This window comes from Gracilinanus agilis, chromosome 5, assembly GCF_016433145.1.
Source record: "Gracilinanus agilis isolate LMUSP501 chromosome 5, AgileGrace, whole genome shotgun sequence".
Lineage (NCBI taxonomy): Eukaryota > Metazoa > Chordata > Mammalia > Didelphimorphia > Didelphidae > Gracilinanus > Gracilinanus agilis.
The window spans coordinates 97,724,338-97,740,421 of NC_058134.1; the positions used below are offsets into that span (position 1 = coordinate 97,724,338).

General features: G+C 35.3%; 1 pseudogene; it reads left to right on the forward strand.

The window, feature by feature from the left end:
• The first annotated feature begins 2,208 nt into the window (after window positions 1-2,208).
• On the forward strand, window positions 2,209-3,296 carry LOC123249864 (annotated as a pseudogene).
• Window positions 3,297-16,084: the final 12,788 nt, after the last annotated feature.

The window sequence follows — 16,084 nt, forward strand, 5'->3', positions numbered from 1 at the left end:
AAAAATTTATGTGGTAGAAACATGCTAATTCTGAAAATAGCAACAGGAAAGGAATGAAGTATGTAATAGTGCCACAGCCACCCCAAAAGCAGAAAATGACTTTAACATAAATTTATAAGAAAAAAATTTTACTGTATCTTTGACAAAGGTCTCATTTTTTTCAAATATATAGAGAACTGAATCAAATTTATAAGAATACAAAGGATTCCCCAATTGACAAATGGTCAAAAATATCAACATCATTTCTCAGATGAAGAAATTGAAGGTATTTTAATCTTAAGAAAAATGCTCCAGATCATCATCAATTTGAGAAATGCAAAGTAAGGCAATTTTGAGGTAACACCTTATGCCTATCATACTGACTAATATAGTAGATTAAAAATAAGAATCTGACTTTATGTTGTTTATAAGAAAAGCACTTGATGCCAAGAGACACATTCAGACTAAAAAGAAAAGGAGTTAGAGCAAAATCCATTATATCTGAGATGATGTAAAAGAGCAGGGGCAGCAATCGTGATATCAGACAAAGCAAAAGCAAAAATATAATAAGCAGACAAATTACATTTTGCTAAAAGCTGTCATATATAGAGTAATATTAATTTAAACATATTTTTTCCAAATTGTATGGCATTGAAATTATGAAAGGAAAACTTAAATGACTTATAGGAAGAAACAGACAGTAAAACTATACTAATGGGGGAGTGAAACTTTCTACTCTCAGAATGATAAATCTAAATGAAAAATAAATAAGAAAAAAGTAAGGAGATGAATAAAACTTTAGAAAAGTTAGATAAGATTGTCTTCTGGAGCAAATTAAATGGAAATAGAAAGGGATATGCTATTTTCAAATTGGCTATGTATTAGGGTATAAAAACCTCACTGCCAAATGCAGAAAAGCTGAAATAGTAAATGCATCCTTTTCAGGTCATTATACAGTAACAATTACATTCAATAAAATTCCATGAAAACATACTTAAAATTAATTAAAACTAAGTAATATAGTTCTAAAGAATGAGTGGGACAAGAAATAAATTATAGAAACAATTTCATTAAAAAGATGACAACAATGAATCTGCATACCAAAATTTGTGGGATGCAGTCAAAATAGTACATATGTGAAAATTTATTTCTCTAAATGATCATATCAATAAAATGGAGAAAGAGCATATCAATGAATTGGACATGCAATTAAAAGGCTAGAAAAAGAAATAATTAAAAATCTCCAATACCATATTGGAAATTCTGGAAATCAAAAGAAAGATAAATAAATTTGAAAACAAGAGAACTATTGAGTGAATACAAAGTTAGGAGTTACTTTTATGAAAAATATACAAACTATTGATTTTATTTTTAAAAAAGAAAGAGGAAATCCAAATTACCAGTATAAAAAAAGAAATGGTGAATTCATCACCAATGAAGATGAAATAAATGCATTATATAATACATAATAAATAATAATGCAATTATTAGTAGTCTTTTTGCCCAATTATATGCCAATGATTCTCACAACCTAAGTGAAATGGATGAATATTTATGAAAGTATAAACTGCCTGGATTAAAAGAAAAGGAAATAGAATACTTTAAATAACCCTATCTTTGAAAAAGAAATTGAATAAGCCATCAATGAGCTCCCTAGGAAAAATTGATGAACGCACAAATGAATTTTACCAAACATTTAGACAACAATTAATTACAATACTATATACATTATTTGGAAAAATTGGCAAAGAGTCTTACCAAATTTCTCTTATAGCACAAATATGATGTTGATATCAAAACCAGGAAGAGCAAAAAAAGAGAAAGAAAATTATAGATTAATTTTCTTAATGAATATTAGTGGGAAAACTTTAAATAAAATACTTGCAAAGAGATTATAGCAAAATAGCACAAAAATCATACACTATGACCAGGTATAATTCATACCAGTAATGCAGTGCTGATTTAGTATCAGGAAAACTATCTGTATAATTGACCATATCAATAACACAATCAACAAAAATTAAATTATTATATTAATAGATGCAGAAAAACTTTTTGACAAAATATAACACACATTCTATTAAAAACATTTGAAAGCATAGGACTAAATGGAGGCTTCCTTAAATGATGAATAGTATCTAGATACCATTGGCAAGCATTAGCTGTAATGTACAGAAGCTAGGAATCTTCCCAATAAGATTACCTATTTTTGAGCTAGAGAATTTTAGCATGCTTCTTGCTAAAGAGGGACCTAATGCTAGAGTGCATGTGATTCTGAGACTCCATCTAAGAGTCTCAGACTGTACTGTACTGGGGAGACTGAAAGGACAGCAGTTGAAGGTAGAGCTTGACCCTGTCACTTTCATTACTCACATCTCAGGTTATGGAAACCAAGACCCCAGGAAAAAGCAACTGAAACTTGTCCTGGTGGGTAAAACAGGAGTTGAGAAAGGTGCAACAGGGAATAGCATCCTTGGAAAATGGATGTTTGAGTCAAGACTAGCAGCAAAGTCAGTGATGAAAGACTGAGTGAAATCAACCAATTGTGGAATGGGAATGAAATTACAATTGTGGATTCTCCTGGAATTTTTGACACTGATGTGTCAGATTTGGACACTTCAAAGGAGATAAGTTCCTACTTCCTTATGTCTTCCAGTGGGCCTTGGTGGTTCTACTCAGTCATTACACCAAGGAAGAGCAAAATGCAGTCAAGAAGATTCTGGGAATTTTGGTTCCAAAACCGAGAAATACATGATCCTTTTATTCACCAGGAAAGATGATTTGGAAGGTTTTGATTTGAACCGATACTTAAGTGAAAGTATCAGTAAAGGTTTGAAAGACCTCATAGGCCAGTTTGATGGAAGTTACTGTGACTATGACAACTGGGCCACTGGAAGTAAGCAGGAGGCCCAGCTAAAAGAGATTCTGAACTTGGTTGAGCAAGTAGTATAGAAGAATGGAGGTTCTTTCTACACAAACCAGATGTATGAATGAGCTGAGAAGATTTAGGAAGAAACTGAAGTGCTGTTAAGAGCCTACATGCAAGACCTGGAAATATTTTAAAAGGAAATAAGACAGGAATTTGAAGAAAAAATCAGAAATGTAAAGGATGTAGTGGAGCGGAGAAAAAGGAAAAAATGCATACTGATCTTTCAGAAAAAGAAGCTTTCTATAAAAATAAACAAAGGGTTGACAGAGACTAGGTTGTGAGCCATAATCAGATCTTTAAGAGAATCTTGAATGTCTTGAAACCTACTTTTTTATGTTTTGAAATATATTTGAGGATTAAGAAACTTAGTAAATATTTTATCTTATAGTTTCTTCTATTGATCCTTAATGAATATTCAGCTATCCTTAATCAATTGTACAATTCAGGTCCTCAAAGATAGAAATAATTACCAAAGACTGATCATGAGAAATACCTAGGTTGATATGAAAATAAAGCAATAGGATCTTTTTCTTTTTTAAGTAATTTTTATTTTTATTTGCATGCAAAAACATTTCCATATTGGTCATTTTTGTAAGAGCAAACTCAAATATAAACAAAAACCCCAAACCAAAAACCATAAATACTCTGATGTGGAAGATGACTCCAGTGATTCTTTCTTTGGAGGTGTCTAGCACTCCCTATTGTCATAAGTCATTCAGGATTGTCCCAGATCATTGTATTGCTGAAAATAGTTAAGTTTTGACAGATAATCATCCTCTACTATTGCTGTTACTATGTTCAATGTTCTCCCATGCCTGCATGTTTCACTCTGCATCAGTTCCTACAGATCTTTCCAGTTTTTTGAAATCATCTTGCTTATCATTTATTATAGCTCAATAGTATTTCATTATCAACATGTACCACAATTTGTTCAGCCATTCCCCAATTGATGAACATCCCTTCAATATCTAATTCTTTGCCACTACCAAAATAGCTGCTATAAATATTTTTGTACTGGTAAGTTCTTTGCCCCTTTTTATTAACTCTTTGGGATACAGACCCAGTAGTGGTATTGCTGGTTCAAACAGTATGCATAGTTTTATAGCCCTTTAGGCATAGTTCAAAATTGCCCTCTAGAATATTGGAAACAAAGAAAATACAGGAAATATATGTAGAGGTGAAAAACGAATAAAATAATATATATCATGTTTACATTAAAAAATAACACTCACAAGATCAAGAAAAAAGGTATCCAAACAAAACAAATGCAAAGGGAATTCAAAAGCAGAGGATGTTCATATCACCATACATATTTTTTAACAAATTGTAACAAGGTGGAGTTTGTGGTTTTGCACATAGTTCTAATGCATTTGTTTAGTTCATTTTTTTGTTGGTGATGGTTGTTAAGTATATAATTTAAAAAAAGAAACTTCACCTTCTTAAGGTTTAGGTAGCACTGAACAGCAATGGCTACAACTATAGTCTTTATTCAGCTAATTGGGGAGGAGTAGCCAAAACCTTCTTATCATGAAACCTCTAATTATGACATCATTAGCTCTTGTGCCCCCAAAATATTTACAAAATAAGGTAAAATCAGAAATAATCACAACTATTCGTGCAGAAATAATCTAACACCAGTTCTTTGAAGACATAAGCAGGGTTGATCAGAACCTTTGAGTCCTCCCATGAATTCAAGTCATGTTTATGCACTAATGCATGCAGTGTCTATAGAACAGTGTGTAAGGCCAGCCTACACATCAACAGGGGGCTTGGATAGCCTGATGGTGTTGGTGAATAAGAAAGAAAACTGAGAACAGTCCGGTACCAACAAATCAGCCTAGAGCTGTTCTACCAGCCTTTGAGCTATGCTTATTTTTATAATTTTTTCTTCAAGACCATTTTTTTTCCTACAAGGTTGACATGAATAATACACATTACGTTTTAAGTCTAAACAGCATAGATTTCAAGGTTACATGGGAGTTTGGCATGAATAACACATTTTTCTCATGTAGATTACTTTTTAGTCTAACCAGCATTCAAAGGCTACCAAGACCTAATTTTATCCAAATATTATTTCAATAACAGTTTTTTATTATTCAGCTTATTTCAAAAGGTTGGGTAAAGTGTGAACTTCTAAAACTATGGGGTTAAGTTCAATGTGGTAAAGCAATGAAGTAATAAAGTGTTTTAAATTGCCATCCTCTGTCCTCCAGATTTCTTAGAAATCAGGAGGATTAGAAGCAGCTTCTATCATTTTGAATGCTGCTTTTGCTGAAGGTATGAAATATTAACTCATTAATTGCTGGTTTATTATAAAGTGATTAGGGGATTTCTTTAAGGGGATTTTTGTATCTAGACTACAAGACTTGGGGCTTTCCTAGAGATATTGATTACAATAATTCCAGTAATAAAAAGTGTTGGTCAGAAGGGAGTCACACGGGGGGGGGGTCTGATTGGGGTTTCCATCCTTCCTGTGGCCTGTTTTTCAAGTCACATGATCCACGCATGACTCTATCATTCTACATGGATTCAATGGGCCCTTGTCCCCTCTGTGGCCCTTGGCAGAACAGATTGAGGAAAGATTTAGAGAAATCAAGTAGGGAATCCCATGAATATAGGAAGCCATGAGCAGGGGGATTACATAGCTCTGCACTACAGGTCTTGAAGTCCTTGGTCTCTTCTGGGAACTATCTGTACTACACAAAGGCTCTCTTCCCTGAAAAGGGACTATAGTCAGGAGCCTGGGCTATCTATCAGGGGGGAGACAGTAAAGAACTGGGAGCAGGAATAGGAGGAGGAGACTACTGAGAGGAGGATGTAGAAATACAAAAAGCAGAAATTGATCACACTATGTTCTTTGACATTCTTGAAAACATTTGAGATTCATAATTTTTTTCATCAGGTCATCAATTTGACTTTCCTTCTCTTTCTCTTCATCAGTTTTGTTATTGAAAGCACAGTATGGGATCTTATGCTTTTTAACAAGCTTCTTAAGATGCTTATTGTCTGATTCGTTTAGGTATTCACTCAGACTCCCACCCCCTAAGTCTTCTTTCCTTGTAAAAAGAAGAACCATTTTCTTATGGGGCTTATTAAAAATCTTTTTCACATGCCTGTAGACATTCCTGTCCTCTTCTGTGTAGCGGCCCAACTGAATCACCATAATTACAATGCAGAGCTCTTTCCCCCACTTGTTTGTCACATCTTCTTTCTTTAAGATGGGAGGAGTATCTATGACAACCAGTGTCCATTTTTGCCACTTCCGATTACTTTCCTGTATTGCCTCAGTTACAGGTTGTGGTGACAGTCTGGAAGGAAATATGGTTTTCTTAAGGATACTGTTGCCTGTTGCACTCTTTCCAACTCCACTTTTCCCAACAAGAATGATGTTCAGACGATTTTCCGAGTTACTGTGTTTATCTATTGGAGAAATTTTTTAAATTTCACAAAGATGAGTTATTTTTTGAAGCAGAGATATTTTTATTTTTAAATATAACATAATATGTTACACAACAATAATATAATACACATGATTTGCTATAAATATGAAATAAATATGCTTACCCAATAGAAATAAATTCTCACATTAGCCATATCCAAAAATCTATGTCTCATTCTCCACTCCCTCCCACTACTCCCCTACTTCCTAAGAAGGATTATTGACTGATAATATTGCCTTAAAAATAAAATAAAAGCATGTAGTTTGTGGCTAAGACCAGAGTTCAATTTCTATATTTTTCTACTTAGGATTCACACTTCTCTTGATTTTCTCTAACTTCAAAGAATTTTTCTCAGTGTCATAGAAGCTGATCTCTGCCTGGTTCCTTGGTTTAATTCCTCAGATTTCATCTCTTTCTTGCCAATCTAGCTGGATCCTTTTTACTGCCCTGGCATGATTATTCATTAGCTTACCACCAGTGTAACTTAGGCATTTTGGAAATTCACACCTCCTCCTGTCTTCTTTCCACTGTTGTTACAAATACTCCAAGTAGTGACTCAAATTCTGGATCTTTCCATCTCTCTTTCCCACTCATCAAAATTTATCTCTATTTTTTTCTCATAGAAGTTTAAAACTTTTTAATCTAGAAGGGATATTAGAGAATGTCTTATGCAACTCTATCTTACAGACAAGGAGACTGAGATCAAAGAGAGGGGACTTGATTTGCCTGAGGTGCCATAGCCTGAGAATGGCCAATCTGGGTTTTTAATTTATAATTTCTGAGTATAAGTTTCCAACTTCTCAGTTTGCCCCATTTCTGATCCTTCTTAAATTGTAAAGGCACCCATCAGCTAATCTTGACTGAGACAGTAATGAGAAATGAAGCTTAAAGAAGCTAGTTTGAGGCACATTTACTTTTGAAAGAGACTTCCTAGAGATTTAATCTAAAAGCAGGAACCTTAAGAAGTATTGTAGGTATGAGGAATATTTGTAACCAGAGAGGGGTTTTTGGTGGGGCACCTAGTTGGGTCAGTGAATCGAACACTGGGCCTGAAGTCAGGACAACCTTAGCTTACCTTACCTTAGCTCCAAATTCAGACACTTCCTAGTTTGTGACTCTGTGCAAGTCACTTAACCTCTATTTGCCTCATGGGTCCCTGCCTTGTCATGGTAGTAGTTAGCACCTGAAGACAAATGGTGATTCACTAGAGAAGGAAATGGCAAACCCCTTTAGTATCTTTGCCAAGAAAACTCCAGAGGTTCAGTGGTCACAAAGAGTCAGACATGATTGATCAACAACAAGGGCTTTTTGGCATCCTTACAAGTTATAGCTTATCTGTGATCACTGGCTCTGCATAAAAGTTTTTCCTAATCATTTTAAGCTCCTTGAGGGCAAGGATAATTTTGTTCTTGTCTTCCTATCCTTATCACCTAACACCACATCTTGCCCACTGCAGTCTAATAGACAAATATTTGTTGAATTGAATAGAGATTTCCTTTGTTACTTTTTTTGGTCAGGTGAAAAGGAAAAAATATTTAACCTGAAATGTATATACTTTAGAAAATAGAATAATATGTAGTCTTTTCTATGATTTATCTCCTACATTAGTATAAAGTCTCAAAAGGATTTCTATTTATTCTCCTTTTCCTTTTTCATTCCATTGCTCAATATTCAAGTGAAGTCATCCATGCAAAACAGAATGTTGTTGACTTTCAGTCACTCTAGAGGATGAGGCTTTCATACAGAGCAGACTAGTTGAGAATTAGAAAGGGGGCAGAGTGAAAAAAGTCTGAGGGGTCACTTGTTGAAGGCTCATTTATAACAATTGTTTGTTTATCAGGATATTAGAAATTGATGTTTGCTAGTGGATATGTTATTCAGTCTCTGTCCAGTTAAGTCTCTGCCGGCTGTAGCTGTGTCTGAAAGGGCAGTCTCCTTCACCTTTGTTTAAAATGAGGGGATACCAGAAACCTCAGTAGAGGCAAGAAGTGAGCAAATATTCAGAATGTGGGGCATGTGAAGTTACAGCAGCACTGACTTGATGTTACTGCTTTGGAGCAGTATGGAGGTAGAGAAAGGGTAGATAATGCATCCATGACAGTGGGGACAAGAGCTGTGGTTTATTTTATACCTTAGCTTGCCAAATAGCTTCAATTTTGATGCTTTGGTGAATGAAGAAGAGATGTGGTGATGCTAATAGACTAGTTAATCAGCCCAGAGCATAAGACAGTCAGGTGATGTTGGGTTCTACTCCCTTTGAGCTATAAAGACAGATGGCAGGGGCTCCTTCTGACAAGGATTAACAGGGTTTTAATGGCTTTTGTGATGATTGTGAACATTGGGAACAATCTGATAAGGCTGTGACCTTATATTAGAAATGAAGAAAAAGTCAGGGAGTTCATGTAGATAACACATATTAACAAAATTAAATTCCAAAGCTATTGACAACATATCTTTCTGGGAAGAAGTTTTCCACATTGCACAACCACAGAGACCTCCCACTCTCTCTTGTTAAATACTATAAAAAGGCCTATACTTTTCTTCCAGCCTCTCTGGGGCTTGGGTCTATCCAAGCCCTCACACAGGTTTTCTTTGTATTCTTCCTATACATCAGTGATTCCCAAAGTGGATGCTACTGCCCCCTGGTGGGTGCTGCAGTGATCCAGGAAAGTGGTGATGGCCACAGGTGCATTTATCTTTCCTATTAATTGCTATTAAAATTAAAAAAAATTAATTTCCAAGGGGCTAAGTAATATTTTTTCTGGAAAGGGGGCGGTAGGCCAAAAAAGTTTGGGAACCACTGCTATACATGGATAATAAACATCTTTACTGTTGAAAACCCATTTTCTCTTTGGTTAATTTAGAGTTAACAATTGTGACTTTTGGTTAAGAGGTTGACACTACACTTCCACGCTTTGTCTCTTTCATCTCTCTCTGTCTCTGTCTCTCTCCCTTTCTCTTTTTCTCTTTTTCTCTTTGAATCTACTTCACTAATCCTTATCCATCAAGAGTTTATAAAATATTTTGCCACTTTATGTAAAAGTACCAGTTTTTAAATATTAAGAGATTATTATAAATATTTAATAGATTTTTCATGTGTCCTTGTTTGAGACCTCAAGGCAGTACAGTGGATTGGGCAAAGACAGACAGACAGATACACACACACACAGTGAGAGAGAGAGAGAGAGAGAGAGAGAGAGAGAGAGAGAGAGAAAGAGAGAGATTTTATCAACATTTCTAGAAATGTTCCCAGCATGGGACTCAGAGCTAGGCTGAAAAGAGATTTTGTTGATTTATATTTTATGACTTCCCAGAGAAAGGCTTTCAAAAGAAACACAGGCATAACAGCATTAATAAAAATCCCTGTGGGAGGAAGGGTTGAAGTTGGCTCTGGGGAAGACAGTTGCATCTTTGAGCCATTTTATTCTTGCACAGGATAAAGCTATCTATCCCCCACGGGGAAATCTGAGTACATTACTAAAGAGAAAGTCATAGCTGAAAGAAGGAATTAGAAACTAGTGGCACTACCTACATGAAAATGGGGTTGGTCAAAGGAAGTAATTTATATATGTAGGTATGTATGACATATGTATATAAGGAGTTAAATCTCTGGGGATGTATATCTCTAGATGTGTATTTGTGTATTTGCCCACGTATGCATTTCTTTTGTTCCCCTTCAATAGAATGTAAACTCCATGAGGGTAGAGACTTCCCAATATTTTTCTCTGTATCCTAGCACCTAGTGCAATGTCTGGCATACAATAGGCACTTAATAAATGCTTGTTGAATTAATGTGACAGCAGGGCAAAGAGAAATCCAAGCATAAATTTGGGAACTTGTGCCAAGCAGCACGATGGAGAAAGGATAATGTTCATGCTATGATAAAAGGATATGATTTGGGAGAGGCAGATTGCCTCAGACACTGTTTAACTTATACCTTCGGCAATCTGCCTGCTTCTGGATTTTCTTGCAGGTCTTCTAAATCTCTTCTCTACTATTGACTTCTCATTCCCATCTCAGCCATTAAGACTTTGTGTTCTAAGATTTCTTTATACCTGTCATGACTCAGCCTCTGATCATGCTTAAGTTTTGATCCTCACAAATTTTGACTTTTGTTTTATGTGGCACAGTGAATAAAATGGGGCCTGAGGTCAGGATGACCAGAGTTTGAATCCAGCCCCAAACACTTACTTGGTAGGTGACTCAGGGCAAGTCATTTAACCTCTGTCTGCTTTTGTAAAGTGGGGACAGCAATAGCATCTACCTCACAGAGTTGTTGTAAGTGTTAAATGACCTACTTTTAGCATAATGATTGGAACATAGAAGATAATAAATGCTTGCTTGTTCTTCCTTCCTTCAACTGTCTTGCTTAATGAGGTAGGCTGCCTTCCAGGCCACAGAATATAGATTCATGAAGGACTTCAGGAGCACAAGGAGATTTTTTATATAATTTCTTAGTTCTAAATATAATGTCATCACAAGGACCCATAAATTTAGAGCTGGAAGGGACTTAGGAGACCATCAAGTTCAACACACATTTATAGAAATATAGAAGAAACCGAAAGACAGAGATCTTAAGGGAGTTATCTATCATGAGATCTGAACCTAAGCTTTTCTGACTCCAAGTCTGGCTCCCTAACCATCACTCCACGATGCCTCCCAAGATTGTTGTTGTTGTTGTTTTTTTTTGAAGTAAGAAGATTGAACTATTTGATCTCTTCCAACTCAAAATCTCTATTTCTATGAAAATGCAAGATGGGATTGGGGTGGGGCGGGTTGTGTGTGTTAAGAAGGTTTCTTAAGTCTGATTAATGGAGAGAGAAAAAGAGGGGAGAAGCAATTTGAAGTTGGTTTTCTCTTCAAGACCTGGCAAATAAGAACCGAAGACAGCTTCTGTTTGTATTAAGGTGGCACCAGTAGAAATATGCTAATTATGATTAAATAGAGCTGAGAAACTTCTGAAGCATATCATGAGAAAAGGTAGGGAAATCTGAAAAATTCTAGCAAAGATCACTGTAGCTAAAGCCTTGCTCAGGAGATTCTAGCAATTGAGCCTGAGTAACAGTAAGTAGTTTCTGCAAGAGTTAGCTTGGTGGGTTATACATATGAGCCAACAGCAAGAGTGATAGAACACTGAGGATTTAAGTTCAAGCAAATATGAAAAATAAGGGTATTTCTATAGTGATCTGGATAGAGTGTGTTTCTTATAGTTCTAAGGGACAATATTTTTTTTTATTAGAAAGAAAAAGTGAAAGGTCACAAACAATCCCACTATGTTTACCAAATTAACAAGTAGAATAATGTGTACCTTAAAATAATGAAAGATATCATCACTATCTGAAAGAAATTAGGTTAAAATCTATTTTTTAGAATACTTCACACTATATACAAACTCCAAATAGATATATGACTTAGATGTAAAAAGGAGCACCAGAAAAATGAGAACAGGAAAGAGATATTCACAACTTTGGAAAGAGGAAGAATTCTTGACCAAACAACGGATAGAGAGGATCCAAGATGATAAAGTGGATGATTTTAAGAATACACAATTGAAGATTCTATACAAAAAATCAAATGAAGTTAAAACTAGAATGGAAATGCTTAACTGTGGAGTAATCTTTGTAGCAAGTTTCTCTGATAAATGCCTGATATCCAAGAAATAGAGAGAATGGTTTCAAATACATAAAGACAAGTGCCATTTCCCATGGATAAAAAATCCAAGGACATGAATAAGTTGGTCTCAAGGGAAGAAATCTAAGCTATCCATAGTAATATTAAAAAAATGTTCCGAGTAACTAATAAGGGAAATGCAAATTAAAGAAGTCTTAGGTTCTATCTCATCCACTTGGCAACAATAACAAAAAAATGAAAATGACAATTGTTGAAGGGGATTTGGGAGGTCAGGCATCCTAATGTACTGTTGATGGAGTTTTGGAATAATCTAACTATCCTGCAGAATGATTAGAAATTATATTCAAAAAGTCACTAAACTCTATATCCATTGATCCAGTAATATCTCTATAATTCTTATACTCTAAAGAGATCATAGACAAAGGGAAAGGACTGATATATGCAAAATTATTTATAGTGTATAAAATACACTTTTAATTGTAGCAAACAATTGGAAACTAAAGAGGTGCCCATTGATAGGTAAATAAATCAATGTATCTTGAATAGCAACCCTAAGAAAAGAGAAGAACCTAGGAGTATACAATAGGAGAAAAAATTCCCTCCTGAAGTATTCAGGGACTATATTTAATAAAAAGTGTAAATCAGACTGGGAGAATGAGTAAACAATAAACAAGAGTTATTATCATGACAAAGACACTCATGACACAATTCTTAAAGAGGAGAATGACTAAAATATCTCCAAGAAAAGTCTCAAAGGAAACAGTCTTGATACAAGTTCAACTAGAATTTTTATATGAGTTAAAGTGAGAACTTTTAAAAAGAGCTAAAAATGATTTTATAAATTAAATAAGACCACTAGAAGAAATAGTTGGAAAAGAAATGAGAGAGCACAAGGAGAAAATTGAAAAGAAATGAGAGAATTTTAAAGAAAATGAACAACTTGGCACATGGGGTACAAATATAGAAACCAAAATAAAAGAATTCTTGAAAATTATAATGGATCAAACAGAAGTTACTGTTGCCACGAGACAATAAAAAGTATTAAAACTTCTTTTTAATGAATGAAAACATAAAAGAAAATATTGAAAAACTCACTTGGAAGGCAGTTTAATGAGAGAGAACTTAGCAATCATTGGATTAACTGAAAGCATGACCAAAAACTGAATCCAGGCATTATAGTTTAAGAAATCATCAAACTGTTCAGATTTCTTAGAACCAGAGGGCAAAGTGAATCTCAGAATCTTATCATCATTAGGGAGTTATAGGAAGTATAACAAGACAAAGGGCACGGGACTGGTTTTGTTATGTAATTTACCTTAAAAGAAGAAAGGAAAGATAGAAGAGAAGGAACACACTGGAGTAGAAGAAGGAAGAGAGAAAATATCTTTCATAATCGGGATACCTATACAGAAGCTTTTATATAATCTTTGAATAGAAGGAAAGAGTAGGAAGAGTGGGCAACACTTGAAATTCCATTTCTATTGAACTGGTCAGAGGAGGGGAGAAAACACATAAAAACACACACAAAGTTAAGTGCATAAATACATTTCATTAAACATGGAAATAGAAAGGCAAGGGGAGAAAGGGCATGGGGAAAGAAGAGGAAGGGGAGACTAAAGGAGGGTTTGATTCTATTCAAAACAAGTTTTTTTTTTCCTATGGAGGGTGGATCATGAAGAAAAATTTAAAAGGAAAGTAAAGATGGGAACCTGTCTCTAGGATCTATGCGAAGGTAAGAGAAGAGAGACAAAGTGCAGACATTATGCATTGGTGCTGGGTCGTTCTCAAGAGATTCCTACCAAAGTCTCAAAAACTACTCTTGACTGAAGGGCCCAGCGCTGTGACTCAGATCAATGCCGATGAGGATGTTAACCCCAATTGTCCCTGTTCTGCACCACAACTTTTTTCCTTGCAAGAGTACAGGTCCATATTATGGGATTTGGGGGTTAACTCACACTCCTCCAATTCCCAGTTCACAACACTATACTATATATGTGATCCTCTTGTAGGTCCAGGATAATTTCTCTAAGTTCCTATGTCAAACATTTCCCTAATGTATCCCTGCCACTGGACAACCAGATAGAATTTCTAATTCACCGCTTGCCAGGACAAACAGGTTATCTTAAAGAAAGCATTCTTGGAAAATCTCTCAAAAAAGTGTGGGGCTACTAAAAAGGGACTGAGCACTTAGAGTTAACTATTCAAGTTTTCTAGGTTAGCAAACATGCCTTATCTGATAGATATGTAGTTCAAGAGGAACTCAGACAAGTAGTCTGGGCTCATGTCATAATAAGGAAGGTATTCTAGGTCCTCTTTAAAAGTCAGAAGAAAAATAGGAGCATCATGAGCCATCATAGCATGTGTTAGGTGAACTTCTGGGTACTAAGATTTTAGAAGTATAAAATTCATTCTGCTTCTTTTAGCTATAATACTTATCCTTGATACAGTCATTTATTGCTATTGATGATAAGCATTCATACAAGTAAGTTATGAAAAAGGAATTGGACTTATATACAAACACACTCTAGAATAACAACATATACAATTGTTTTCTAAAACAGAAGAGAAAAAAATTCTGAAAACTAGAATCTAAAAATAACAAAAGCCTGAGGCAGAGAATCTCTATAGTTGGTCCCCACAAAGTCCAAGGGTCCCATGTTTATTTTAGAAAAGCATGTAGCACATAAAGACTGTAGAGCTACTCTTTCAATCCCCTACTGGCTCTGACAGGCTAGGGTCCAAGAGCAAGAGAGTAGTCTTAAAGGACTGAGAGTGTCTTTGAGGGACATGAGCTCCAGACCTGTAGTAAGTTATAGTTGGCAGGTAAATATACTGTGGCTACTCTGAGCCAAAGGTTATAGGTCACAAAAAATTTGAATCATCTGCAGTTATACCTTGAGGAGCATATTCTACATGCAGACTGTAATACCAATGGCTGTGAGACATTTTTAGGAGTTGTAAAGGGGTACATCATCAGAGCTCTAAGTCTTATTGTCATCAGTAGAAATTGGAAATATTCCTGGGAGGTCAGAATTTGAAGAGACTTGAGAGATTTGAGAGAACTTTACTAAGCATTCTGTCTGATATTACAGGTTCTCTCTCTCAACATAAATGAACTGTCATTATAATTACTTGTAACATGACAGTCAATGATACAGAATTATGATAATTTCAATGAACAGATAATGAGAGAGAACGGATCATTATGAAGCAGAAAACATAGGGGTAATTCCAGTTAAGGATTAAGAAACATACATAAAAGTATATAATTTATAGGGACTTCTACAGACAAACAAAGCTCTTCTGGTAGGCAAGGACTCACCCAGAATGATTTTAAGAAAGTGATAGAGACCATTCACCAACGAAACCTATTGATTCTCTATTCATTTGGTCTATCTTGCTGATCTAAGAACAGAAAATGGAATGTCAGCACATGTGTGAAATATGGAAGGGAAATGCAAAGGTGACATCTTTTGCTCTACTTGACACATATTCAATTCCTTTGGTAGGTATTTAGTTTATCCTAATATGAGAGCATACAACACTTGGGATGTGGGATGATCATTTGAGAATGGGTCCAAAGAAGATCTGGGAACAAATTGTGAAGAACTACATAGTGGGGGAGAAACTAGTTTACACTCCCAGTACAACCTGAATTTAAGAGAGAGAGAGAGAGAGAGAGATCATATCTTCATTTTCCCAGAGATTGTGGTGATGTCACTTCCCTTTCCTTTCCCCATGTGAGTACACATCAGAAGTAATGCCTGGCAAAACCAGAAAGATCAAATTTTGTTAAGACCACAACATTCTCCTAACAGAGTGAAATGAACATATTAAACCACATTGCCTCAATTGTTGAATCAGAGTCATTCATTGTCTATGAGTTGATAGTGATTTGGCTTTCTACTTGCCCTGTTGTTATACTCTGAATATGACTGGCCCAAGAAAATTAAATTCTGAGACCTTTGGTGGAGCTATTTAATGAAAGAGATGATGTGGCATAGCAGAAAGATGCAGACCTTGAAATCAGAAGAGACCCAGGCTTGTATTCGAACCCTTACCCTAAGAACTTTCATGACAATGGGAAAAATTGGTTCTTTTCTTT